General features: G+C 46.7%; 1 long non-coding RNA gene across 1 annotated transcript in view; it reads left to right on the forward strand.

Annotated features, from left to right (window-relative positions):
* LOC140411754 (uncharacterized) overlaps nt 1-26,581 on the forward strand; it is a 125,722-nt gene extending 99,141 nt beyond the window's left edge. Inside the window, exon 3 of the long non-coding RNA XR_011940994.1 lies at nt 26,516-26,581. This is a non-coding gene — a long non-coding RNA (uncharacterized lncRNA). The remainder of the gene's footprint in view (nt 1-26,515) is intronic.
* Nucleotides 26,582-27,665: the final 1,084 nt, after the last annotated feature.

The following is a 27,665-nucleotide window of genomic DNA, read 5'->3' on the forward strand; positions in this document are numbered from 1 at the left end:
AAATCGCTGGCTTTGAAAGCAGGCCAGCAGCACGGTTCAATTCCCGTAACAGCCTCCCCGAACAGGCGCCGGAATGTGGCGACTAGGATCTTTTCACAGTAACTTCATTGAAGCCAACTAGTGACAATAAGCGATTTTCATTTCATTTCAAGAGATATGCAAGTTATGATATTGTATTGAGCTGGCTTTTATATGGGGAATTTTCCGCACCTATGAAAAATGAAATGAAAATCGCTTATTGTCACAAGTAGGCTTCAAATGAAGTTATTGTGAAAAGGTCCTAGTCGCCACATTCCAGCGCCTGTTCGGGGAGGCTGGTACGGGAATTGAACCGTGCTGCTGGCCTGCCTTGGTCTGCTTTCAAAGCCAGCGATTTAGCCCTGTGCTAAACCAGCCCCCGATTTCAGTTCAGCTAACATAACGACTCGCGGAGACAACAACTCTGGTTAAGACGGCTTTACTTTCCAAGCTTGGTTCAACGTAAGAGGGAGAGTGATTTGGATAAATGCCAAAAGCACTCTGCATTGCATTGCTTCAGGTTCAACAGTTATACAATTTCCCCAAATCAGTAGCCCACTCCAGTTGGACTCGTTCCAATACTTGTAGCTGTAGATTTTACCTTGACCAATGAATTTTACTTTAGGCAGCATAGTGACTGCGTGATCAACTCGTGATTTAGCCCCATTCTTTTTCCTGGCCATCTGTTGTTTTTTAAGACCCTCTCATCCGTTGTCTCTTGCTTCCCCCTACTCCCATTTCTCTTATCTTAGTGTGGTCCCAGCTTACACCATTGTCTGTCTGAGCGCAAAATGCTAGAGCTGCTGATAGGAACTGCTTTTTGAGCTGGCTGTGTTATTGCTGACCACATTATTTCTATCTGATTCTGTTTGTCTTAGGAATGTGGTCAAGTTAGCTATCTTAAATCCCATCATACATTGCTGCCACGACTATGAGCAAGGGTTTAAATGCTTGTTACTGCTATGTTCTGAGAATACATGTTTAATGATTGATAATGATTACTGGATATACTTTCTATGATTAGTTTCAATCTCAGTAAACTAACTTATGTAGAGCTATTCTAGTGTTATCCTAGCTATCTGGTTTTAAGGGGTCTCATCTCAGGACCGCCCCCATCAGATATATCAAAAGGAAAGAAAGCCAGAAAGTTGAATTCTTATGTGTTATACACTGCGATAGTTACAGTTAATTACGAAACATGAGTTTAAACATGTATATTTGGAAGCATGCTGATTCAATAAATAAAGTAAGAAGGATGAATCCTGAGAGCAGATTGTGAGGTTACCTTAGACTGTAAAAGAAAATGTAAATGATGTAAGGAAACATTTTCTGGACTGAACATAGCAATCGGTTAGAATGAAATAGAAACATAAGGAGGACATTTCCAAAAAAAGTATTTCTTCTCTTTTCAATGTCTTAAAATGAATAAATAATGGATTAGTGTTGTCAATGTAGCTTCTGTCTGCACAAATTTAATTTAGCTTCTTTCTGTAATAGGAGAATAGGATGGGGATTTGATTTGTGGCATGTCAATAAACTGGGCGGGATTTTCCAGACTCCCTGCAGCGTAGTTTCCGATGTCAGAGGCAGCCTGCCATTGCCCAGCGACAGGATCATCTGGTCCTGTGGATGTCTATGAGGTTTGCCATCGTCAGGACGGGAACACCCCGCCAGTGGAAAAGAGCTGGAAAAGTTTGGCCATTATTACAGTAGGTTTTAAGTGGCAAAATGTAGAATTATACATAATAAATAATGTCTGAATCACCAAGTGATACCTCAACGTACGCAGTCTTCCTTTGCAGTGAGAAATATTTTTTGACACTGGTTGCTCATTCCGATTTTAAAATTTGTCAGTCACAGCACCTAGGAATGTTATGACGTAACCTTCTTTTCTTCTCTATCTATCCACCTACCTTCATTTCAAATTAAGAATTATTCAGCTGTGTGTATTTAGAGATGAAACAAATAAAATTTGCCTTTTGTACATTTAAGCATAATGTCACAACAAAACCTCATGGTTGATTTTGGCAGTATACAATTTAAAATGAAGGAAAATTCCTCTTTATTGGCAGGATAGATTGGTGGAATTGACAGGACTCCTTGAACCTTCCAAACCCACGGCCGCTACTATCTAGAAGGACAAGGGCAGCAGATGCATGGGAACACCATCAACGGGAGCAATAGGTCAGAAGGTGAGAGCATTGAGGGAGAACTAGGGAATAGGGACAGTGTGGCTCTGAGGCAGAGCAGACGGGGAGAAGTTGCTGAACACAGCGGGTCTGGTGGCCTGAAGTGCATATGTTTTAATGCAAGGAGCATTACGGGTAAGGCAGATGAACTTAGAGCTTGGATTACTACTTGGAACTATGATGTTGTTGCCATTACAGAGACCTGGTTGAGGGAAGGGCAGGATTGGCAGCTAAACGTTCCAGGATTTAGATGTTTCAGGCGGGATAGAGGGGGATGTAAAAGGGGAGGTGGAGTTGCGCTACTTGTTCGGGAGAATATCACAGCTATACTGCGAGAGGACACCTCAGAGGGCAGTGAGGCTATATGGGTAGAGATCAGGAATAAGAAGGGTGCAGTCACAATGTTGGGGGTATACTACAGGCCTCCCAACAGCCAGCGGGAGATAGAGGAGCAGATAGGTAGACAGATTTTGGAAAAGAGTAAAAACAACAGGGTTGTGGTGATGGGAGACTTCAACTTCCCCAATATTGACTGGGACTCACTTAGTGCCAGGGGCTGAGACGGGGCGGAGTTTGTAAGGAGCATCCAGGAGGGCTTCTTAAAACAATATGTAGACAGTCCAACTAGAGAAGGGGCGGTACTGGACCTGGTATTGGGGAATGAGCCCGGCCAGGTGGTAGATGTTTCAGTAGGGGAGCATTTCGGTAACAGTGACCACAATTCAGTAAGTTTTAAAGTACTGGTGGACAAGGATAAGAGTGGTCTGAGGATGAATGTGCTAAATTGGGGAAAGGCTAATTATAACAATATTAGGCGGGAACTGAAGAACATAGATTGGGGGCGGATGTTTGAGGGCAAATCAACATCTGACATGTGGGAGGCTTTCAAGTGGCAGTTGAAAGGAATACAGGACCGGCATGTTCCTGTGAGGAAGAAAGATAAATACGGCAATTTTCGGGAACCTTGGATGACGAGTGATATTGTAGGCCTCGTCAAAAAGAAAAAGGAGGCATTTGTCAGGGCTAAAAGGCTGGGAACAGACGAAGCCTGCGTGGAATATAAGGAAAGTAGGAAGGAACTTAAGCAAGGAGTCAGGAGGGCTAGAAGGGGTCACGAAAAGTCATTGGCAAATAGGGTTAAGGAAAATCCCAAGGCTTTTTACACGTACATAAAAAGCAAGAGGGTAGCCAGGGAAAGGGTTGGCCCACTGAAGGATAGGCAAGGGAATCTATGTGTGGAGCCAGAGGAAATGGGCGAGGTACTAAATGAATACTTTGCATCAGTATTCACCAAAGAGAAGGAATTGGTAGATGTTGAGTCTGGAGAAGGGGGTGTAGATAGCATGGGTCACATTGTGATCCAAAAAGACGAAGTGTTGGGTGTCTTAAAAAATATTAAGGTAGATAAGTCCCCAGGGCCTGATGGGATCTACCCCAGAATACTGAAGGAGGCTGGAGAGGAAATTGCTGAGGCCTTGACAGAAATCTTTGGATCCTCGCTGTCTTCAGGGGATGTCCCGGAGGACTGGAGAATAGCCAATGTTGTTCCTCTGTTTAAGAAGGGTAGCAAGGATAATCCCGGGAACTACAGGCCGGTGAGCCTTACTTCAGTGGTAGGGAAATTACTGGAGAGAATTCTTCGAGACAGGATCTACTCCCATTTGGAAGCAAATGGACGTATTAGTGAGAGGCAGCACGGTTTTGTGAAGGGGAGGTCGTGTCTCACTAACTTGATAGAGTTTTTCGAGGAGGTCACTAAGATGATTGATGCAGGTAGGGCAGTAGATGTTGTCTATATGGACTTCAGTAAGGCCTTTGACAAGGTCCCTCATGGTAGACTAGTACAAAAGGTGAAGTCACACGGGATCAGGGGTGAGCTGGCAAGGTGGATACAGAACTGGCTAGGCCATAGAAGGCAGAGAGTAGCAATGGAGGGATGCTTTTCTAATTGGAAGGCTGTGACCAGTGGTATTTCGCAGGGATCAGTGCTGGGACCTTTGCTGTTTGTAGTATATATAAATGATTTGGAGGAAAATGTAACTGGTCTGATTAGTAAGTTTGCAGACGACACAAAGGTTGGTGGAATTGCGGATAGCGATGAGGACTGTCGGAGGATACAGCAGGATTTAGATTGTCTGGAGACTTGGGCGGAGAGATGGCAGATGGAGTTTAATCCGGACAAATGTGAGGTAATGCATTTTGGAAGGTCAAATGCAGGTAGGGAATATACAGTGAATGGTAGAACCCTCAAGAGTATTGAAAGTCAAAGAGATCTAGGAGTACAGGTCCACAGGTCATTGAAAGGGGCAACACAGGTGGAGAAGGTAGTCAAGAAGGCATACGGCATGCTTGCCTTCATTGGCCGGGGCATTGAGTATAAGAATTGGCAAGTCATGTTGCAGCTGTATAGAACCTTAGTTAGGCCACACTTGGAGTATAGTGTTCAATTCTGGTCGCCACACTACCAGAAGGATATGGAGGCTTTAGAGAGGGTGCAGAAGAGATTTACCAGAATGTTGCCTGGTATGGAGGGCATTGGCTATGAGGAGCGGTTGAATAAACTCGGTTTGTTCTCACTGGAACGAAGGAGGTTGAGGGGAGACCTGATAGAGGTATACAAAATTATGAGGGGCATAGACATAGTGGATAGTCAGAGGCTTTTCCCCAGGGTAGAGGGGTCAATTACTAGGGGGCATAGGTTTAAGGTGAGAGGGGCAAGGTTTAGAGTAGATGTAAGAGGCAAGTTTTTTACGCAGAGGGTAGTGGGTGCCTGGAACTCGCTACCGGAGGAGGTAGTGGAAGCAGGGAAGATAGGGACATTTAAGGGGCATCTTGACAAATATATGAATAGGATGGGAATAGAAGGATACGGACCCAGGAAGTGTAGAAGATTGTAGTTTAGTCAGGCAGCATGGTCGGCACGGGCTTGGAGGGCCGAAGGGCCTGTTCCTGTGCTGTACATTTCTTTGTTCTTTGTTTGGAAGATCCCCTCCAAGCCACACACCATCCTGAATTTGAAATGTGGCCCAGTTCCTTCACTGTCACTGTAACAGCATTGTGGGTGTACCTACACCGCGTGGACTGCAGCGGTTCAAGAAGGCAGCTCACCAACACCTTTTCAAGGGCAATTAAGGATGGACAATGAATGCCGGCCAGGCAGCGATGCTCACATCCCATTAGTGGATTTTAAAAAAATCAGCCAAGAGACTGTGGCATAGAAGCGAAGAAGCATTCACAATATCATTAATGTATATAAGAAATAGTAGTGGACCAAAAATGGAACCCTAATACTCTTACTAATACTTAATACTCAATACATCAGAACACGTTGAATCAAAACATGTAAATTACTTTCTGTTTGTAATATAGCTCTGGAACAATGAAGGAACAATTCCTAAAGCTGGAGGACATTACAGACGTCATGAGGGGTGAGGCCATAGGGGGACTTGAAAGCATGGACTAGTGTAAAACTGACAGTGGGCAGATGAAAATGACCCCTGTTGCAATATGCTTTTAAGGGATAGTGCTGGAAGGGAAGTGTGATCCAGTCTCAGTTTCACTTTGGCTTATGAGCTGAACGTAGCACATACTGCTGTGCAGCAAATGTTTTCAAGTTTCTACCTTAGTATAAATGTTCCCATGTGTCTCGTTTAAATAAATGAACCCACAACGTGTTTACTCAATCCCTTATGAACAATTGGTGCTGTAATCATTATAAAAACATGATAGCCCCGTCTGCATACTGTTAGTTTTCCTGGACTTACATTATGAATGTGTAACTCTCTGTTAGATTCTTTTACTTACCGTGTGCTACAGAGAACAAAAATACCAAGTGATCTTGGTGCAAATGACAGGAAAGAATGTACTAAATGGGCACTTTAAATGGTTACAAATTCCTGATTAATGATTTCGTAACATGAACTTTCAGTTGGTCAAATTGTTTTCATATCCTTATCTCATAATTGGCTATGTCCCCAATGAATATTCTTCAAAGATCAGGAATTGTTATTATCCCGTCTTTGAAGTTTTATGGGGATGGAAACTACTGTGAAGTGCACCTGCTGCGGAAGAACTTTGCTCTTCAAAGTTGCCCAATTTGGTGCAGAATGAAGATCCTCAATGAAAGATGTTGTTTGGCTAACTAAATTTAATTTTCTTCTCCCAGAGAAAAACAGGCAGAGTGAACGTGTGTGTACTTCACTAGGATTGCAGGTTCCCCTATAGTGAAGGGTGCCATTGACTGTGTGCACTTAGTTTTTTTAGCCGCCATTCATCAACTGTTCCTTACACAGGAACCAAAAGGGTTTCCACTCCCTGAACATCCAGGAGGTGTGTGAGCATTGGCAGCAATCACACCAATGCCCGATGTTCTGGCAGCAGTCATCATGCTTTCATTTACAGTAGCCTGCTACATTTGAACCACCACAACAAATCAAAGGGTGTGTCCTGAGACAACTGACCACATGGCCAATAACTCTGGTGCCGCAACTCACCACATGTGTTGCACGCATACAATGAAAGCTATGCTGGCACACAAAATATGATAGAACAGACAATTGGCATTCTGTTGCCTAGACTGCTCCGTATCTTTCACAAGTTAGCATCCTGAATATGCAGACCTCAACATTAAGTGTCAACAGGCTGTCCACCCACATATTCCAGCGTGTGTTTGAATACTGACCAGAAGTTGAAACTTGAACTGTCCTTGTTAAAGCAAATTGGCAATTAAAAGTGGTGGAGGTAGGGTCATTGAATAATTTAAGGCTGTGTTTGTGACCATTGCTGCGAATGTGCAGTTCTAGGGCGAGATTTAGTGGAAAAAAAGTGTTCCTTTTTGGGCGTGTTTAGCGGGGTGTTTCTCGGCGCATGCAGTGCCGAGAATGACCCTGCTATCAAACGGAGACTCATTTTGGCTTCATAGAATCACAGAATCATAGAATTTACAGTGCAGAGAGAGGCCATTTGGCCCATCGAGGCTTCACCAGCCCTTGGAAAGAACACTCCACCCATGCCCACACCTCTACCCTATCCCCGTAATCCAGTAACCCCACCTAATCTTTTTGGACACTTGGGGCAATGTAGCATAGCCAATCCTGTTGGAGATGCAGGCGCATCTTTGGACTGTGGGAGGAAACCGGAGCACCCAGAGGAAACCCACGCAGACATGGGGAGAATGTGCAGACTCTGCACAGACAGTGACCCAAGCCAGGAATCGAACCTGGGACCCCGGAGTTGTGAAGCAACAGTGCTAACCACTGTGCTACTGTACCGAACCTTGCCAAAGCTGTACTTACCTCACTTCCTGCACAGATGAGCATTATCCGACGAGGAGAATGCAAAGGAGGATTAGGATTTCTGGGCTTGGGGCCTAAGCAGCCACAGGAGGCTGCATAACCTATGCACCAGGACCGCTGCACATGGGACAATCTAATCACTACCAGGTTCGCTGACTAGGGGGCATGGCCGGTGGCAGCTTGAACGTTCAGTCCCACCCCCATATATCCTCCTCCCATTCCCCCAGCCAGTCTCCCCCTCTCCTATCTACCCTCCCTGCACCAGCCCCTTCCCATCACACAACCCGCCCCTATACTTGCATCCCTCTCCGTGCTTCCTACCTGCTTCACTACACGGTGCTATCCCTGGGTTGGCAGGAGCACCAGGTTTGGTTCATGGGATGGAGGATGATGACAACCCACTCCGCTGTGTGCTCTGCTGCTGCACATCGTTTGCCAATGTCTGACTCCTGCCCTCAGTGGCACTTTCCACTGTCTGCCTGGGTGATCCCTGCATGTGCGCTGGCCATTCCATCTCACGGTCCCATCGAACCCCTGGGATAGCGGGGGTGGCGTCTGGGGGAGGGCCTTCAATTGCTCTGGGGGCTCTGGCCTGTATCCACTTCCAACATCCCCCCCGCACCGCCCCCCCCCCTCCATTGCTAACCTATGTGCTTCACACGGGCCAACTTAATGTTGTCTAACTTTCTAGCCGATGTGTCCTAACACTCTGTCTAGGTGGATCCACAGGCGGTACATCAGAGGTGGAGTGGCCTGCTGCGAACCCCACCCTGTGACCTGGGTCCTCTATGTCGGCTATTTTCTGGAGTGTCCGGGCCACAATGGACCCACGGCAGTCTAATGTGTGTCACAGGCTGCGTGGTGCCACCTTATTCTTCCCGTTGCCCATTGGATGCCCCAGGGACAGGTGGGGGGTTTCAGAGGCGCTGAGGTGTTCCAGCACCTCCCCTGCAGGAGTCACCGACACGGGCCTGTCGTGGAAATCGTAATAAAGACAAATACTTCGAGGTTCGAATTAAGGAAATTTATTTTACACAAATATATTTGCGGAGAGAGAGTGTTCCAGCTGCAAAGCCAGGGCACCGCACTCTGAGATTAGATTGAAGACAGCATGTTTTTATAATCTGAAGTAAACAGGCATGTTTATATTAAATAGACCGTGGAAAGTACGTACGATGAAATACGTAGTACGTATGTTCTTGCCCTTGACTTTGTTATCTTTCGGAGGACAATATGTTTTAATAATAAGGCCGAACCCAGAATATTTCAGCAGTATTTCATTTATGTTAATTTCCCTTCCACAATTACCTCCTTGTTGATCTTTTGATCAACATGTTTTAGTAAATTATCATGTCCTCCGTAGAGAAGGGTGGCTTATAATGTAAGGGGAATGGACGTATGACAGTTCCCTGCGTGCTATGAGCCTGGTAGCAAGGAGGCAAGGTGGCTAGGGCTGTTCTCCCGTGTTAGTACAATAAAAATACCTTGCGCAATATTAAAACAGTAATCATACGACAATCAAGATTACAATGGCGATTACAATCCAGAACACAATCCTCTGTCCTGACGATCCTACCATCCAAAGCTAAAGTACCAACCCTCATTTTCATGTAATCTTGTCACCTCTCTACGAATGTGATCCTCCAGGTTATCAATTTTCTCTGAGTTATCAGGGATGTATGTGCAACAGTCAAGCACCTCCTTTTTCAGCTAACAAGAAATCAAGAGCCATTTTATTCTGCAGGGCAACCAGTCTTATAGCAACCATCTCAGTTTCTATCTGGTTAACAGCTGCTGCAGTGTCATTAGCTACCTGCTCAAGGATGTCTCGCAGTTCAAGTAGTTCGTATGCATTAGTGGCTATTCCTAATGGTGGTATCATTATTCCCAGCATTTGTGCCCATGTCATAATACTTTGTGTCATCCTGTGATGGAGATGGTCCTGCAGTTGCTGACTGTGATGTACATAAGGGACTACATATCCCAAATAGCAGGAGCCTCCCCAATTTTCTGGTATGGCCACAGATAAAATACGTGCCTTGATATGCAGTCAGGTTTCCTTTACTATCAGTCATCATTCGTCTAATTGGATCCCCTTCCCAGGAGCCTCCCCTAGTTCGATTTTCAACTCCTGACTAATCAAAGATGAATAATCCTTTAGCTGTAAGGTGGAACATAGGGGGTTGCCAATTCAAGGTCTGATCACACTGACTCGTGCCTACTGAGTGGGTCCCATATGTTTTATGATTCTTAAAGCATATACTTGCTTTTGGGACTCCCGTATAATTGGGAAGGATCAACCAGGGCAGTTGACTTGTTACATTAAACCTAGGCCCCCACCATTCCTCAAACCTATTCATATCGTATCCAGCTAATCTCCAATCTAACATATTCTGTGTATCTTCACCACGTCTTGTACTATTTTGTCTGAGAGCCCATTCTGCTATCTCTTTACTGGTGAATGGGATGGGTCGCACAGGGATGCCCTCCCCCGAGCATCTGGGAATTTGTGTACAAACCCAACAACTGGATTTATTGACCCTCTCTGCATATGAGTGGGACATGTATATCAAGGTGATAGTGTTCAGTTTACCCTCTACATTAATATGATAATATAAAAACATCAATGCCGTCATTCTCTTCAGGTCAGCGTTTCGCTAGTACTCTCAAAGTTCCGTATGATGTAGTTTACACGAGTTGCTGGGTCCCATCTGGCTTTTCTTTTACTGTAACGGATGTTCGGGTGGTTAGCAGCACTTGGTAGAGTCCATTCCATCGAGGAGAAAAATAATCTTTGTTTAGTGCTTTCACATATACTTGATCTCCAGGTTTAAAGGGTGTGTATTTTCCTCTGATCGATGCATCTGAGCCTGCCGCACCTTTTCATGTTTTTATTTCAGCGGTTTCACACATGGCCTGGCATATTTTGGTGATGCCTCATCTGCCCATATTAAGGCTACTGCTGCTGTAGTCATTGGGGGTTTAGTTCCAGTTATCATGGGACGTTCCATTAATATCTCATAGGGGTTAAACCCGTATTACGATTTCTCTGATTTCTCAGGGCATACATTGCTATGGGTATGGCATGTGGCCATAGCAGCTCATTTTATTGACACTTTGTAACTGCAGTTTTAATTATTCCATCCACCCTTTCCACCATTCCTGAGGATTGTAGCTGATATGGTATATGCAATTTCCAATCAAGTCCCATGGCCTCTGTTAGGGATTTGGTCAATTTGCGAGTGAAATTAGTTCCCCTGTCGCTGTTAATACCCATTGGTATTCCAAACCTAGGTATTATTTCCTTTAACAGAATATTTATCACTGTTCTAGCATCATCTCTTTTGGTTGGAAAAGCCTCTACCCACCAGGAAAACATGTCCACTATCACCGGTTATTCCTTTGACAAATCATACATGTGCAGGCTACCTTTTCACTTGTTACCGTAATACCTCGAGCATACCATGTTGACATATGGCAAGTGTCATTCCTCCTTTGCCCCCATGAGCCTGCTTGCATTTGTAAAGGTCTCCATTTTCTCATCAAGACATTATTTTTACGGTAATAACACTCTGGTATACACTCAGATTCCTCTTCCGTGTATGCTTTCTGATATATCTACATAGAACATAGAGCATAGAACAATACAGCGCAGTACAGGCCCTTCGACCGAAACAAAAGACATCTAACCTACACTATGCCATTATCATCCATATGTTTATCCAATAAACTTTTAAATGCCCTCAATGTTGGCGAGTTCACTACTGTAGCAGGTAGGGCATTCCACGGCCTCACTACTCTTTGCGTAAAGAACCTACCTCTGACCTCTGTCCTATATCTATTACCCATCAGTTTAAAGCTATGTCCCCTCGTGCCAGCCATATCCATCCGCGGGAGAAGGCTCTCACTGTCCACCCTATCCAACCCCCTGATCATTTTGTATGCCTCTATTAAGTCTCCTCTTAACCTTCTTCTCTCCAACGAAAACAACCTCAAGTCCATCAGCCTTTCCTCATAAGATTTTCCCTCCATACCAGGCAACATCCTGGTAAATCTCCTCTGCACCCGCTCCAAAGCCTCCACGTCCTTCCTATGATGCGGTGACCAGAACTGTACGCAATACTCCAAATGCGGCCGTACCAGAGTTCTGTACAGCTGCAACATGACCTCCCAACTCCGGAACTCAATCCCTCTACCAATAAAGGCCAACACTCCATTGGCCTTCTTCACAACCCTATCAACCTGGGTGGCAACTTTCAGGGATCTATGTACATGGACACCTAGATCCCTCTGCTCATCCACACTTTCAAGAACTTTACCATTAGCCAAATATTCCGCATTCCTGTTATTCCTTCCAAAGTGAATCACCTCACACTTCTCTACATTAAACTCCATTTGCCACCTCTCAGCCCAGCTCTGCAGCTTATCTATATCCCTCTGTAACCTGCTACATCCTTCCACACTATCGACAACACCACCGACTTTAGTATCGTCTGCAAATTTACTCACCCACCCTTCTGCGCCTTCCTCTAGGTCATTGATAAAAATGACAAACAGCAACGGCCCCAGAACAGATCCTTGTGGTACTCCACTTGTGACTGTACTCCATTCTGAACATTTCCCATCAACCACCACCCTCTGTCTTCTTTCAGCTAGCCAATTTCTGATCCACATCTCTAAATCACCCTCAATCCCCAGCCTCCGTATTTTTTGCAATAGCCTACCGTGGGGAACCTTATCAAACGCTTTGCTGAAATCCATATACACCACATCAACTGCTCTACCCTCGTCTACCTGTTCAGTCACCTTCTCAAAGAACTCGATAAGGTTTGTGAGGCATGACCTACCCTTCACAAAGCCATGCTGACTATCCCTGATCATATTATTCCTATCTAGATGATTATAAATCTTGTCTCTTATAATCCCCTCCAAGACTTTACCCACTACAGACGTGAGGCTCACCGGTCTATAGTTGCCGGGGTTGTCTCTGCTCCCCTTTTTGAACAAAGGGACCACATTTGCTGTCCTCCAGTCCTCTGGCACTATTCCTGTAGCCAATGATGACATAAAAATCAAAGCCAAAGGTCCAGCAATCTCTTCCCTGGCCTCCCAGAGAATCCTAGGATAAATCCCATCAGGTCCTGGGGACTTATCAATTTTCAGCCTGTCCAGAATTGCCAACACCTCTTCCCTACGTACCTCAATGCCATCTATTCTATTAGCCTGGGGCTCAGCATTCTCCTCCACAACATTATCTTTTTCCTGAGTGAATACTGACGAAAAATATTAATTTAGTATCTCGCCTATCTCTTCAGACTCCACACACAATTTCCCATCCCTGTCCTTAACTGGTCCTACTCTTTCCCTAGTCATTCGCTTATTCCTGACATACCTATAGAAAGCTTTTGGGTTTTCCTTGATCCTTCCTGCCAAATACTTCTCATGTCCCCTCCTTGCTCGTCTTAGCTCACTCTTTAGATCCTTCCTCGCTACCTTGTGACTATCCATCGCCCCAACCGAAACTTCACACTTCATCTTCACATAGGCCTCCTTCTTCCTCTTAACAAGAGATTCCACTTCCTTGGTAAACCACGGTTCCCTTGCTCGACGCCTTCCTCCCTGTCTGACCGGTACATACTTATCAAGAACACGCAGTAGCTGATCCTTGAACAAGCCCCACTTATCCAGTGTGCCCAACACTTGCAGCCTACTTCTCCACCTTATCCCCCCCAAGTCACGTCTAATGGCATCATAATTGCCCTTCCCCCAGCTATAACTCTTGCCCTGCGGTGTATACTTATCCCTTTCCATCACTAACGTAAACGTCACCGAATTGTGGTCACTGTCCCCAAAGTGCTCTCCTACCTCCAAATCCAACACCTGGCCTGGTTCATTACCCAAAACCAAATCCAACGTGGCCTCGCCTCTTGTTGGCCTGTCAACATATTGTTTCAGGAAACCCTCCTGCACACACTGTACAAAAAACGACCCATCTATTGTACTCGAACTATATCTTTTCCAGTCAATATTTGGAAAGTTAAAGTCTCCCATAATAACTACCCTGTTACTTTCGCTCATATCCAGAATCATCTTCGCCATCCTTTCCTCTACATCCCTAGAACTATTAGGAGGCCTATAAAAAACTCCCAACAGGGTGACCTCTCCTTTCCTGTTTCTAACTTCAGCCCATACTACCTCGGAAGAAGACTCACCATCTAGCATCCTCTCCGCCACCGTAATACTGCTCTTAACTAGCAGCGCCACACCTCCCCCTCTTTTGCCTCCTTCTCTGAGCTTACTAAAACACCTAAACCCCAGAACCTGCAACATCCATTCCTGTCCCTGCTCTATCCATGTCTCCGAAATGGCCACAACATCGAAGTCCCAGGTACCAACCCATGCTGCCAGTTCCCCTACCTTGTTTCGTATACTCCTGGCATTGAAGTAGACACACTTCAAACCACCTACCTGAACACTGGCCCCCTCCTGCGACGTCAAATCTGTGCTCCTGACCTCTATACTCTCATTCTCCCTTACCCTAAAACTACAATCCAGGTTCCCATGCCCCTGCTGCATTAGTTTAAACCCCCCCAAAGAGCACTAACAAATCTCCCTCCCAGGATATTTGTGCCCCTCAGGTTCAGATGTAGACCATCCTGTCTGTAGAGGTCCCACCTTCCCCAGAAAGAGCCCCAGTTATCCAAAAATCTGAATCCCTCCCGCCTGCACCATCCCTGTAGCCACGTGTTTAAATGCTCTCTCTCCCTATTCCTCATCTCACTATCACGTGGCACGGGCAACAACCCAGAGATAACAACTCTGTTTGTTCTAGTTCTGAGCTTCCATCCTAGCTCCCTGAAAGCCTGCCTGACATCCTTGTCCCCTTTCCTACCTATGTCGTTAGTGCCAATGTGGACCACGACTTGGGGCTGCTCCCCCTCCCCCTAAGGACCCGGAAAACACTATCCGAGACATCACGTACCCTTGCACCTGGGAGGCAACATACCAAACGTGAGTCTCTCACGCTCCCACAAAATCTCCTATCTGTGCCCCTGACTATAGAGTCCCCAATTACTAATGCTCTGCTCCTCTCCCCCTTCCCTTCTGAGCAACGGGGACATACTCCGTGCCAGAGGCCCGTACCCCATGGCTTACCCCTGGTAAGTCGTCCCCCCCACAAGTATCCAAAGCGGTATACTTGTTTCTCAGGGGAACGACCGCAGGGGATCCCTGCACTGACTGCTTTTTCCCAGTCCCTCTTACAGTTACCCACCTATCTCCAGTCTTTGGTGTAACTAATTCCCTGAAGCTGCTATCTATGACCCCTTCTGCCTCCCGAATGATCCGAAGTTCTTCCAACTCCAGCTCCAGTTCCCTAACTCGGTCTTGGAGGAGCTGGAGATGGCAGCACTTCCTGCAGGTAAAATCAGCAGGGACACTAATTGCATCCCTCACCTCAAACATCCTGCAGGAGGAACATTGCACTCCCTTCCCTGCCATTCCTCTAACTTTCTACCAAGATCTGGCTAACAACTAAATTAAATTTTTATAAAAAATAATAATATAATAAAATATGGTACTTACCTCAGACCAATGGGTTTTATTATTAGGTTAGAGGAGGAGGGTGGGTGGGAGACACTACAAGTGTAGTGTCTCGGGTTTCCTCTCCACCAGAATTTATTGGTGAGGGTCTTCCCAGACGTCTGCGGGTCGACTTCCTGTTCCCGCCTAAAAAACTAATTTAAAAAAAAAAGAAAAATTCTCAGCTCCTGCTGAAATTGACTAACCAGCCAGCTCCACTCCCGCCGAAATCGACTGGCCTGCCCCTGCAAAGACAAGTGCTTTTAAAGGTTGACTTACCTCCCAGCAACCTCCTTCTGCAATGCTCCCGCTGAAACTGACTCACCAGCTGTTCTCACGCCGAAATCGACTCAATATCTGTTTTATTTCTACATCTTTCTGTTGTAACTCCGCCAATTTTCCTGAACTAAAAGTATCTGCCTCATCCTCCACCTGTTCTTGTTCTTTTTTAACCATCTGATCAAAATTTGTTTCTTATCATTGCACTTCAGCTTTATCTTCACTCTTTGAATTATCCTCTTGTCTTAACCTGTGACTTTGCGACCTTGTTATTGCACAATCCAGAAAAATCCCAAGATATTTGTCCTTCAACACTTCAGCTGTATGATTTTCCACTGGCTTATCAACCACAGTCGGCATCACTCCTACCTGCGATCCAGCTGTATCATTACCAAGATAAACTGTATTCCTGGACAAGATAGTTTCTCTATTACTCCTACTACCACTTCACCGCTCTTCACTGGACTTTCCAACCTTACCTTATATAATGGAACACTACTCCTCTCACCCTGAATTCCACATATTACCACCTTTTCTGGCAACATTCTTCCCAGACTACATAACTCCTCATCTCTAACCATCAAAGTTTGACTAGCTCCCGTATCTCTTAAAATTGTGACTTCATTACCTGCTCCTCCTGATACACATGAGTAAACTTTCCCACACAAGTAAATTCTTTAAAAACATCTGGCACCTTATCAATCACCTCTTGATCAGGCTGTACAATCTTTTGCACCTCCTTCGTTTCACTTGGGTTTTCCTTTACCACTCTAACAAACCCCACTGTCGTATCCTGTTTTACCACATCAGTCTTCCCAGTGCTTTTCTTCAACCACCAACACTGACTTTACATGGCTTAGTTTATTACAGTGAAAACATTTGAAACTTTTCATTTCTTTTCCACCCTCCTGAATTTCTTTTTAAATCTGAGGTACACTCTCCTTATTATCTCCCATCACATCACCTTTACCTTTACCACTTGAGTATTTCTCATGTCCCCAGTTTCTATCCCTCACAGGCTGAAACTGATGTCGGAAACCAAGCTTTGCTTATGAACTAATTCATAATCATCTGCCATTTCTGCTGCTAATCTCGCAGTTTTAACCCTCTGCTCTTCCACATGAGTTCTCACTACATCAGGAATTGAATTTTTAAACTCCTCCAAAAGTATAATTTCTCTGAGAGCTTCATACGTTTGGTCTATTTTCAAAGCCCTTATCCACCTATCAAAACTGTCTTGATAGCAAACTGCTTTTAGCCAAGAGCGATGCTCCTGTGCCTGTTTTAACTTTTGGTTCTGTTACGGTGGATGGAAGTTCAACTGCAGCCGCTTGCAGTAGTGGCTGCTGTTTGAGAGTCCCTTCCTTTGCTATTTTATTAGCAAATCTATTGTCACATGAGACTTCATTGTCTGCGGTAGTATGCGCTTCACACTTTAAAATGGCTATCTTGCTGGGCAGCTGAACAGCATCTAGTAAATTTAAAACCAATTTAGCACATTTAATAGGTTGACGGAGGAAGTTATGAATCCCCTGTTTTTCCATAATTGGCCAAAATCATGTACTGCCCCAAAGCGGATCGGGAATCAGTATAAATATTGACTGTTTTAGTTTTAGCTAGAATACATGCTTTAGTAAGGGCAAACATTTCGACCGCTTGAGCAGACGTTCCCGAAGGCAGAGCAAAAGCTTCCACTATCTCGAATGGAGTTACAATTGCATAGCCGGCCAGGAGGGTCAAATCATTTGATCGGTTTGCTGACCCATTGGTGAAAAAGATGATGTCTGGATTCTCTCGTGGGTGAATCAGGTTGAGAGGTTGTGGTGGCTTCAACCAATTGTAAACAGTCACGATCATACACATGTTCTGCTTCTGAGGGCGTGGCCAAGAGTGTTGCAGGGTTGACAGCTGGCGCTTGCTTGTAGGTAAAGTTGGTTTTAGAGAGGATTACTTCGTATCCAGTGTGTTGAGCCGCAGTAAAATGCTACGTTGCAGATTAAGCAGCAGCAAAACTGATTTTTTTCGACTATGGCTGCTACTGCTCTTAAGCAATTTGGCATATCCTTTACCACAACACATAGGGCCACCGAGTAATAGGCAAGTGGTCTTTTCCCTCCTCAATGCTCTTGCACAAGGACCCCTGTTGCAAATCCCCCTGCTTCATTCACATAAAGAGTAAAGGGCTTGTTGAAATTAGGAAGTCCCAAGGCAGGGGCGCTAATCATGGCTTGTTTCAAATTACGAAATGTTTGCTCCCTCTCTGGGATCCAGGTAACAACTGAAGGGGCGTCCTGTAGGGTAGCTTTGCGCAGTACTAAGTCCATCTCTCTATAGTCCGGTATCCACTGCCTGCAATAGCCCACCGTTCCGATGAACGTAAAGGTTTCCTTTCTCGTGCGTGGAGTTGGAACCCTGTCATAATATCCACTCGTATATAATGAGATGCAGACAGGTAGTGATTGACACATAGGATGACCAGTAAGCATACAACATAGCACAGCCAATCACCAAACAGGACACTACCACTATAAAGCCAGAGGGCACTAGGTTTCCCGCTCTCTCGGGACCCAGCTACTGAGACAGTCAGAGTCCACGAGCTAGCAAGCACAAACACCATGCTGTAGCTAGTTAGTCTGGTCAGGCTATTTCAAGGTCACTAGTCAGATCAGTATAGTGTCGACCCACAGCTGAATATGTACAGCAGTTCATCTAGTTGAATAAAACAGTGTTGGATCTTCTCCTGTGTTAGACGTCTGTTTCTAACTTCCCTGCATCGAGTGCAGTCCACATCAAACCAACCTGCCTAACACATCATGGTACCAGGGTGATATTGATCTTGACGGACCTACCTCAAGTGAATCAGCATCGACCAGCAAGCAGCCATCTAGCGAAATGGAAAACATCCAGCCTCCTCCGCATCTCCGGCAACCTCGGCGCCAACTGGAAAATCTTCAAGCAAATGTTTCTCTTGTACATCGAGGCTTCAGACCTCGAGGCAGCATCGGATGCCAGGAAGAGCGCGCCATTTCTCTCCACGGCGGGGGACCACGCCATCCATATCTACAATTCACTTACGTTCGCCGACGGCGCAGGCAAAGCAAAATTCAAAACAATCCTGCTGAAGTTCGGCAGCCACTGCGACATTGAGGTGAATGAGAGCTTTGAACGGTACATCTTACAGCAGAGGCTTCAGGGTAAGGATGAACCTTTTCAGTCCTTCTTGACCCATCTCCGCATCCTAGTGCAGTCAAGTAACTATGACTCGACAGCTGATTCCATGATACGGGATCAGATCATTTTCGGGGTCCACTCCGACTCCCTGCGCCAGCAGCTCCTTAAAATCAAACAGGTGACCCTCTCTGTCACTACCGAGACGTGCGTTGTCCATGAGCATGCCAAGAATCGTTACTCCCACATCAGGGCGGCAGAAACTGCAAAGCTGGCCTCCCACGAGGCAGAAAGGGTGCAGGCCATTGCACAGATGCAGGGCCTGCGCATCGAGGAGAGTGGCCGTTTCGTGCGTTTTTCTCGGATCCCTGGCATGCGCGCCACGACCGAGTGGATGACGAGACCAGAAACCCGACTGCGCAGGTGCATACGTCGGCCGACCGCACTGCGCATGCGCGATGGCGCACGGATCGCGCTGTTCACAGCGTCATGTCGTGTCCGAATTGTGGCTCCGCCCACTTAAAGCGGCAATGTCCGGCAAGAGGACACCGATGTCTCCAATGTGGCAAGTTTGGCCACTACGCAGCCCTCTGCAGATCCACTCCACCGCTCCGCAGCCAGCGATCCCAGCTGCGGCGCAGAAGTATCCGCTCAATACAACAAGGCTTGCCAGATTCTGATCCCGACAGCCCAATGGACCCTGATGCTGACTGCCTCAAGTCTCCATATCGGGTGGGGCATCATAACCACACATGAGCTGGCCTCTACCACACCTGCGCAAAGCCTCTCGATTCTCAGTGTGGATCACGACGACGAGTGGTAGTCTGTCCTCACAATTAACTAGGCTCGCATTCGATTTAAATTGGACACCGGCGCGCTTGCGAATCTCATCTCACAATCCGACCTCAACACCATCCGGGCCCGACCAAGCATTCTTCCGCCGGCCTGCCAGCTCCTTGACTACAATGGAAATGCCGTAGCTGCCAGTGGCTCGTGTCAACTAGGGGTATCCAACAATGCAACGTTATGATTTGAAATTGTCAGGCCTGACGAGGCGTCCCTGCTCGGTGCTCACGCCTGGAAGCTCCTGAACCTGGTTCAGCGAGTCCACCGGCAACGGCCTCGCCCGATGGAAATTTGCAAGCCGACATAGACGACATTATCACGCAGTACCACAATGTATTCGATGGAATGGGCATGCTCCCATACTGATAGAAAATACTGCTCAAGCCGAACGCCATCCCGTAATCCATGCACCACACCGGGTGCCCTCGCCCCTCATGGATCGTCTGAAAAAGCAACTACAGGACCTCCAAGACCAGAGCATCATCTCGAAGGTCACGGAGCCAACAGACTGGGTCAGCTCCATGGTATGCGTAAAGAAGCCATCAGGGGGGGCTCCGCATTTGCATTGATCCCAAGGATCTAAACTGCAACATCATGCGAGAGCACTACCCGATCCCGAAGCGTGAAGAGTTAACCAGTGAGATGGCTCATGCCAAATTCTTCACTAAGCTGGACGCCTCCCGGGGTTTTTGGCAAATACAGCTGAACGCGTCCAGTCACAAGCTGTGCACGTTCAACACCTCGTTCGGCCGCTACTGTTACAACCGCATGCCTTTCGGTATCATATCTGCCTCCGAAGTGTTTCATCGCATCATGGAGCAGATGATGGAGGGCATCGAGGGGGTACAAGTATATGTTGACGACGTGATCATCTGGTCCACAATGCCCCAGGAACAAATCGCTCGCCTCAAGCAGGTCTTCCAGCGAATTCATGACATTGTCTCCAGCTCAACAGGGCCAAGTGCTCATTTGGTCAATCTGATATAAAGTTTCTAGGCGACCACATCTCGCGGCAGGATGTGCGGCCAGACGCCGACAAGGTCTTGGCGATCAACACCATGAAGACCACGGAGGACAAGAAGGCAGTCCTCCGCTTCCTCGGGATGGTCAACTTTCTCGGGAAATGCATTCCCAATATGGCATCCCACACTACGGCCCTCCGCCATCTCGTCAAGAAGTCAATGGAATTCCAGTGTCTGCCCACACATGAAGCGGAATGGCGTGAGCTGAAGGCAAAGCTCACCACAGCCCCAGTTCTAGCGTTCTTTGACCCAACCAAGGAAACCAAGATATCAACTGATGCAAGCCAAGACGGCATTGGGGCGGTGCTCCTCCAGCGAGATGACTCCTCGTCCTGGGCTCCAGTGACATATGCCTCCAGGGCCATGACGCCCACTGAGCAATGGTAGGCCCAGATCGCAAGTTTCATGATTACGTTTACGGCCTGCCGAAATTCACGGTGGAAACGGACCACAGGCCTCTAGTCCACATAATCCAGAAGGATTTAAATGACATGACACCTCGGTTACAGCGAATTCTTCTTTGACTCCACCACTATGACTTTGAACTTGTCTGCAAGCTAGGCAAAGAGTTGATCATTGCAGATGCCCTATCCCGGTCCATCACCACACCATGTGAACAAGGTGACTTTATCTGCCACACAGAAGCACAAGTGCAATTGTGTGCCACCAACCTCCCAGCCTCTGACGAACGGGTGGTCCAAATTCGTGAGGAAAAGGCCAAGGATCCTTTACTGCAGCGTGTGATGCAGCACCTTACCCATGGCTGGCAGAAGGGACAATGTCCCCAATTCTTTAATGTTAAAGACGAGCTGACGGTTGTGGAGGGAATCCTTCTGAAACTCGACAGAATCGTTATTCCTCAAAGCATGCAGGCTATGGTGCTGGGTCAACTCCATGAGGGTCGCCTTGGAGTCGAGAAATGCCGACGCAGAGCCCGGGAGGCGGTTTACTGGTCGGGCATTAACCAGGATATTGACAACATGATCCTCAACTGCCCCACCTGTCAGAAGTTTCAACCGGCTCAGCCCAAGGAAACACTGCAACAGCACAAAACCGTGACCTCTCCGTGGTCCAAAGTAGGTGTAGACCTTTTTCACGCCAAGGGGCGTGACTACGTACTCCTGGTCGACTACTTCTCCAGTTACCCAGAAGTGGTGAAACTGTCCGACCTCACGTCGAAGGCGGTCATCAAAGTCTGCAAAGAAACGTTGCCAGGCACGGGATACCGCTCACAGTAATGAACGACAACGGTCCATGCTTTTACAGCCAAGAATGGTCTAATTTTGCACAGTCCTACAACTTCCGTCACGTTACCTCCAGTCCCCACTACCCGCAATCAAACGGGAAGGCCGCGAAAGGGGTCCATATTGTCAAGTGGTTGCTGTGCAAAGCTGCAGACTCAGGCTCCGACTTCAACCTGGCAATGCTGGCATACAGGGCAACCCCACTGTCCACTGGGTTGTCTCCAGCACAGATGCTCATGAATCGCACTCTGAGGACCACAGTTCCAGCCATCCATGTTCCAGACCTTGACCACCTCACGGTACTACAAAAGTGCAGCAGTCCCGGGCCCAACAGAAGGCCACATATGATGCTCATGCCACGGATTTACCTGAGCTGGATCCAGCCGATCATGTTCGCGTCCAGTTGCCTGAGGGCTGTTGGTCAGCCACAGCTGTTGTTGTCAAACAAGTTGCCCGAGGTCTTTCATGGTTCGCATGTCTGATGGCTCCCTGCTAGGGCACAACAGATGGGCTTTGCGAAGAGTTCTACCACCTGACTGTAGTGCTCCGCCGGCTATCATGCTTTCTCCGGACGTACCCTGCCACGAGGCGATCGATCTGCCAGCGATCCTGCCAGCCCACGCGACCTCCGCAATGGCAGCGATCCCACCTCTCCACGTGCAGGCGGATCCTGATCCACCTCTGCGATGATCGACAAGAATCTGTTGCCCGCCACAAAGACTTAATCTGTAGACTTAACTTTTGTAAATTTTGTGACTGAATCCATCGACTTAACTCTTGTAAATATTGCTTAGTTTGCCATGTATCTGCACTATCGACACATTTGCATGTATATACGTTTGTTCAGTCACCATTTGTATATAGTCAGGCATATATACCTCAGTATTTATTTAACTCAGAAAAAAAAGGGGGAGATGTCATAATATCCACTCATATATATAATAAGATGCAGACAGGCAGTGATCGACACATAGGATGACCAGTAAGCATACAAGCTGGGAGATTTAAAAAGCGCGGGAGGAGAGAGCCGGGACAGCGAAAACAGCGCGGGAGCAGAGAGAGCCGGGACAGCGAAAACAGCGCTGGAGGAGAGAGCCGGGAGATTTAAAAAGCGCGGGAGGAGAGAGCCGGGTCAGCAAAAACAGCGCGGGAGCAGAGAGAGCCGGGACAGCGAAAACAGCGCCGGAGGAGAGAGCCGGGAGATTTAAAAAGCGCGGGAGGAGAGAGCCGGGACAGTGCTGGGAGAGGTGAGTGCACAAAAGGTGTGGCAGGAGTGCCTTTAGTCACGGAGTGCTGATTGGAACAGAGTGCATCTGAGTTTAGGTGAGTGACTGAGTTCGGGTGAGTGGCTGTGTTTTTGTTGGTGTTCAGGTTTATCCTTGAGGTTCTATAAAGAAAATTTAAAAAATTTTTAAAATTTAAATTAATTAACTAGTTGAATATGGCTGGACAGGTGATGTGCTGTTGCTGTATGATGATGGAACTGGTGGATCCCATTGAGACCGTCAGTGACCACATCTGCAGCAAGTGTTGGCTGCTCGAGGAACTTTGGCTCAGAATTGATGAGCTGGAGACCGAGCTGCACACACTGCGGCACGTCAGGGAGGGGGAACATTACCTGGACACTTTGTTTCAGGAGGCAGTCACACCCGGTAGAATAAGTTCTGTTAATTCGGACAGTGGTCAGGGACAGAGTGATGTGACTGCAAGGGAGGCAGGTAGGGGGATCCTGAGTTTAGGAGTTGAGGAGCCTCAGCCCTTGACCTTGTCCAACAGGCATGAGGTACTTGCTCCCTGTGTGGATGAGGAAGAGGGCTGTAGGGAGGATGCATTGACTGACCACTGCACCGTGGTACAGGAAGCCATTCAAGAGGGGGGAGCAAAAAGACAAGTGGTAGTTGTAGGGGATTCTATTATGAGGGGGATTGATGGCATCCTTTGTAAGCCAGATCGAGAGTCCCGCATGGTATGTTGCCTGCCCGGTGCCAGGGTGAGGGACATCTCTGATCGGCTTGAAAGGATTTTGGAGAGGGAGGGGGAGGATCCAGTTGTTGTGGTCCACGTTGGGACTAACAACATAGGTTAGACTAGGAAAGAGGACCTGTTTGGGGATTATCAAACACTAGGGATTAAATTAAAGAACAGGTCCTCCAGGGTTATAAGCTCTGGATTACTACCCGAGCCACGTGCCAATTGGCATAGGGTTGAGAAAATTAGAGAAGTTAACACGTGGCTAAAGAAGTGGTGCGGGAAAGAGGGATTCCATTTCATCGGGCATTGGCATCAGTACTGGGGCAGGAGGCACCTGTACCGTTGGGACGGTCTTCACCTGAACCATTCTGGGACCAGTGTTCGAGCGAATAGGATAAATAGGTTGGTCACAAGGACTTTAAACTAGCAAGTTGGGGGGAAGGGAAGTGTAAAGCTATGGACAGTATAATGGTTAATGGAGATCAAGGCAGCAGGTTACGTGACAGGTTATTATGTAGAGATATGGGTTCAAAGACGAGGAAAATTAGGAGAAAGGGTAAGAGGAAAAATAAATTGCGAAAAGTTACTGATCAAGGTGTTAGGATTCATAACAAAGACATAAAAAACAGCATAAGTGTACTTTATCTGAATGCTCGTAGTATACGAAATAAGGTTGATGGCGCAAATCATCGTGAATGACTATGATTTAGTGGCCATTACTGAAACATGGTTAAAAGATGGTCACGACTGGGAGTTAAATATCCAAGGGTATCAGACTATACGAAAGGATAGAATGGACGGTAAGGGCGGTGGTGTAGCTTTGTTGTTTAAGGATGGCATCCGGGCAATAGTAAGGGATGATATTGGTGCTATGGAGGACAAGGTTGAATCAATTTGGGTGGAAATCAGGAATAGTAAGGCGAAAAGGTCACTGATAGGAGTAGTCTATAGGCCACCAAATAGTAACAGGATGGTAGGGCAGGCAATAAGCAAAGAAATAACGGATGCATGTAGAAATGGTACAGTGGTTATCATGGGAGATTTTTAATCTGCATATCGATTGGTTTAACCAGGTTGGTAAAGCCGGCCTTGAGGAGGAGTTTATAGAATGTGCCCGGGATAATTTCCTGGAACAGTATGTAATGGAACCTACAAGGGAACAAGCGGTCCTAGATCTGGTCCTGTGAAATGAGGCAGGATTGATTAATGATCTCATAGTTCGGGATCCTCTTGGAAGGAGCGACCACAATATGGTGGAATTTAAAATACAGTTGGAGGATGACAAGGTAAAAATCAAACACTAGTGACTTGTGCTTAAACAAAGGCGATTACAATGGGATGAGAGAAGAACTAGCTAAGGTAGACTGGGAGCAAAGACTTCATGGTGAAGCAGTTGAGGAACGGTGGAGAACCTTCCGAGCAATCTTTCACAGTGTTCAGAAAATGTTCATACCGACAAAAAAGAAAGACGGTAGAAAGGGGAAAAATCGACCGTGGATATCTAAGGAGGTGAGGGAGAGTATCAAATTGAAGGAAAAAACATACAAAGTGGCAAAAATTAGTGGGAGACTAGAGGACTGGGAAGTCTTTCGGGGACAGTCTTATGGCTACTAAAAAAGCCATAAAGAAGAGTAAGGCAGACTATGAAAGTAAACTGGCTCAGAACATAAAAGCAGATAGTAAAAGCTTCTACAAATATATAAGACAAAAAAGAGTGGCTAAGGTAAATATTGGTCCTTTGGAAGATGAGAAGGGAGATTTAATAATAGGAGACGGGGAAATGGCTGAGGAGCTGAACAGGTTTTTTGGGTCAGTCTTCACAGTGGAGGACACAAATAACATGCCAGTGACTGATGGAAATAAGGGTATGATAGGTGAGGACCTTGAGATGATTGTAATCACTAAGGAGGCAGTATTGGGCCAGCTAATGGGGCTAAAGGTAGACAAGTCTCCTGGCCCTGATGGAATGCATCCCAGAGTGTTAAAAGAGATGCTAGGGAAATTGTAAACGCACTAGTGATAATTTATCAAAATTCACTAGACTATGGAGTGGTCCCAGAGGATTGGAAAGTAGCAAACGTGACACCACTGTTTAAAAAAGGAGGTCGGCAGAAAGCGGGTAATTATAGGCCGGTAAGCTTAACTTCGGTTGTAGGGAAAATGCTGGAATCTATCATTAAGGAGGAAATAGCGGGGCACCTGGAGGGAAATTGTCCCATTGGGCAGACGCAGCATGGGTTCACAAAGGGTAGGTCGTGTCTGACTAATTTGGTAGAATTATTTGAGGACGTTACCAGTGCAGTAGATAACGGGGAGCCAATGGATGTGGTATATCTGGATTTCCAGAAAGCTTTTGACAAGGTGCCACACAAAAGGTTGCTGCATAAACTAAAGATGCATGGCATTGAGGGTAAAGTGGTAGCATGGGTAGAGGATTGGTTAACTAACAGAAAGCAGAGAGTGGGGATAAATGGGTGTTTCTCTGGTTGGCAACCTGTAACTAGTGGGGTCCCTCAAGGATCAGTGTTGGGCCCGCAGTTGTTTACAATTTACATAGACGATTTGGAGTTGGGGACCAAGTGCAATGTGTCAAAGTTTGCAGACGACACTAAGATGAGCGGTAAAGCAAAAAGTGCAGAGGATACCGGAAGTCTGCAGAAGTATTTGGATAGGTTAGGTGAATGGGCTAGGGTCTGGCAGATGGAATTCAATGTTGCCAAGTGTGAGGCTATCCATTTTGGGAGGAATAACAGCAGAATGGATTATTATTTTAATGGTAAGATGTTAAAACATACTGCTGTGCAGAGGGACCTGGGTGTGCTGGTGCACGAGTCGCAAAAAGTTGGTGTGCAGGTGCAACAGGTGATTAAGAAGGCTAATCGAGTTTTGTCTTTCATTGCTAGAGGGATGGAGTACAGGAGCAGTCCTCAGAATTTCGGCGGGAGAAGAGTGCAGGGGCCTGTCGGGAGGTGAGTTTTTGATTTTAAAAACACTTACCTGGTCCCGATTCTGTTCTTCTTTCCTGTGCTATTTTTTATTTTTTAAATATAAGGCGGGAACTGGAAGTTCGACCCGCGGACTTCTGGGAAGGTTTCCTCCCCCCCCCCCCCCCCCCCCAAACCAATAAATTCTGGTGGAGAGGAAACCCGAGACACTACACGTGTAGTGTCTCCCACCCGCCCTCCTCCTCTAACCTAATAATAAGACCCATTGGTGTGAGGTAAGTGCCATATTATATTATTTTTAAAAAAAATTATTTTTTGATTAACCAGAAGTTGGTTGGAAGTTAGAGGGCAGGGAGTGCAATGTTCCTCCTGCAGGATGTTTGAGGTGAGGGATGTCGTTAGTGACCCTGCTGATTTTACCTGCAGGAAATGCAGCCATCTCCAGCTCCTCCAAGACCGAGTTAGGGAACTGGAGCTGGAGTTGGATGAACTTCGGATCATTCGGGAGGCAGAGGGGGTCATAGATAGCAGCTTCAGGGAATTAGTTACACCAAAGATTGGAGATAGATGGGTAACTGTAAGAGCGACTGGGAAGAAGCAGTCAGTGCAGGGATCCCCTGCGGTCGTTCCCCTGAGTAACAAATATACCGCTTTGGATACTTGTGGAGGGGGGGGGGGGACTTAACAGGGGTAAGCCATGGGGTACGGGCCTCTGGCACGGAGTCTGTCCCTGTTGCTCAGAAGGAAAGGGGGGAGAGGAGCAGAGCATTAGTAATTGGGGACTTGATAGTCAGGGGCACAGATAGGAGATTTTGTGGGAGCGAGAGAGACTCACGTTTGGTATGTTGCCTTCCAGGTGCAAGGGTACGTGATGTCTCGGATCGTGTTTTCCGGGTCCTTAAGGGGGTGGGGGAGCAGCCCCAAGTCGTGGTCCACATTGGCACTAACAACATAGGTAGGAAAGGGGACAAGGATGTCAGGCAGGCTTTCAGGGAGCTAGGATGGAAGCTCAGAATGAGAACAAACAGAGTTGTTATCTCTGGGTTGTTGCCCGTGCCACGTGATAATGAGATGAGGAATAGAGGGAGAGAGCAATTAAACACGTGGC

Source organism: Scyliorhinus torazame, chromosome 4, assembly GCF_047496885.1.
Source record: "Scyliorhinus torazame isolate Kashiwa2021f chromosome 4, sScyTor2.1, whole genome shotgun sequence".
Lineage (NCBI taxonomy): Eukaryota > Metazoa > Chordata > Chondrichthyes > Carcharhiniformes > Scyliorhinidae > Scyliorhinus > Scyliorhinus torazame.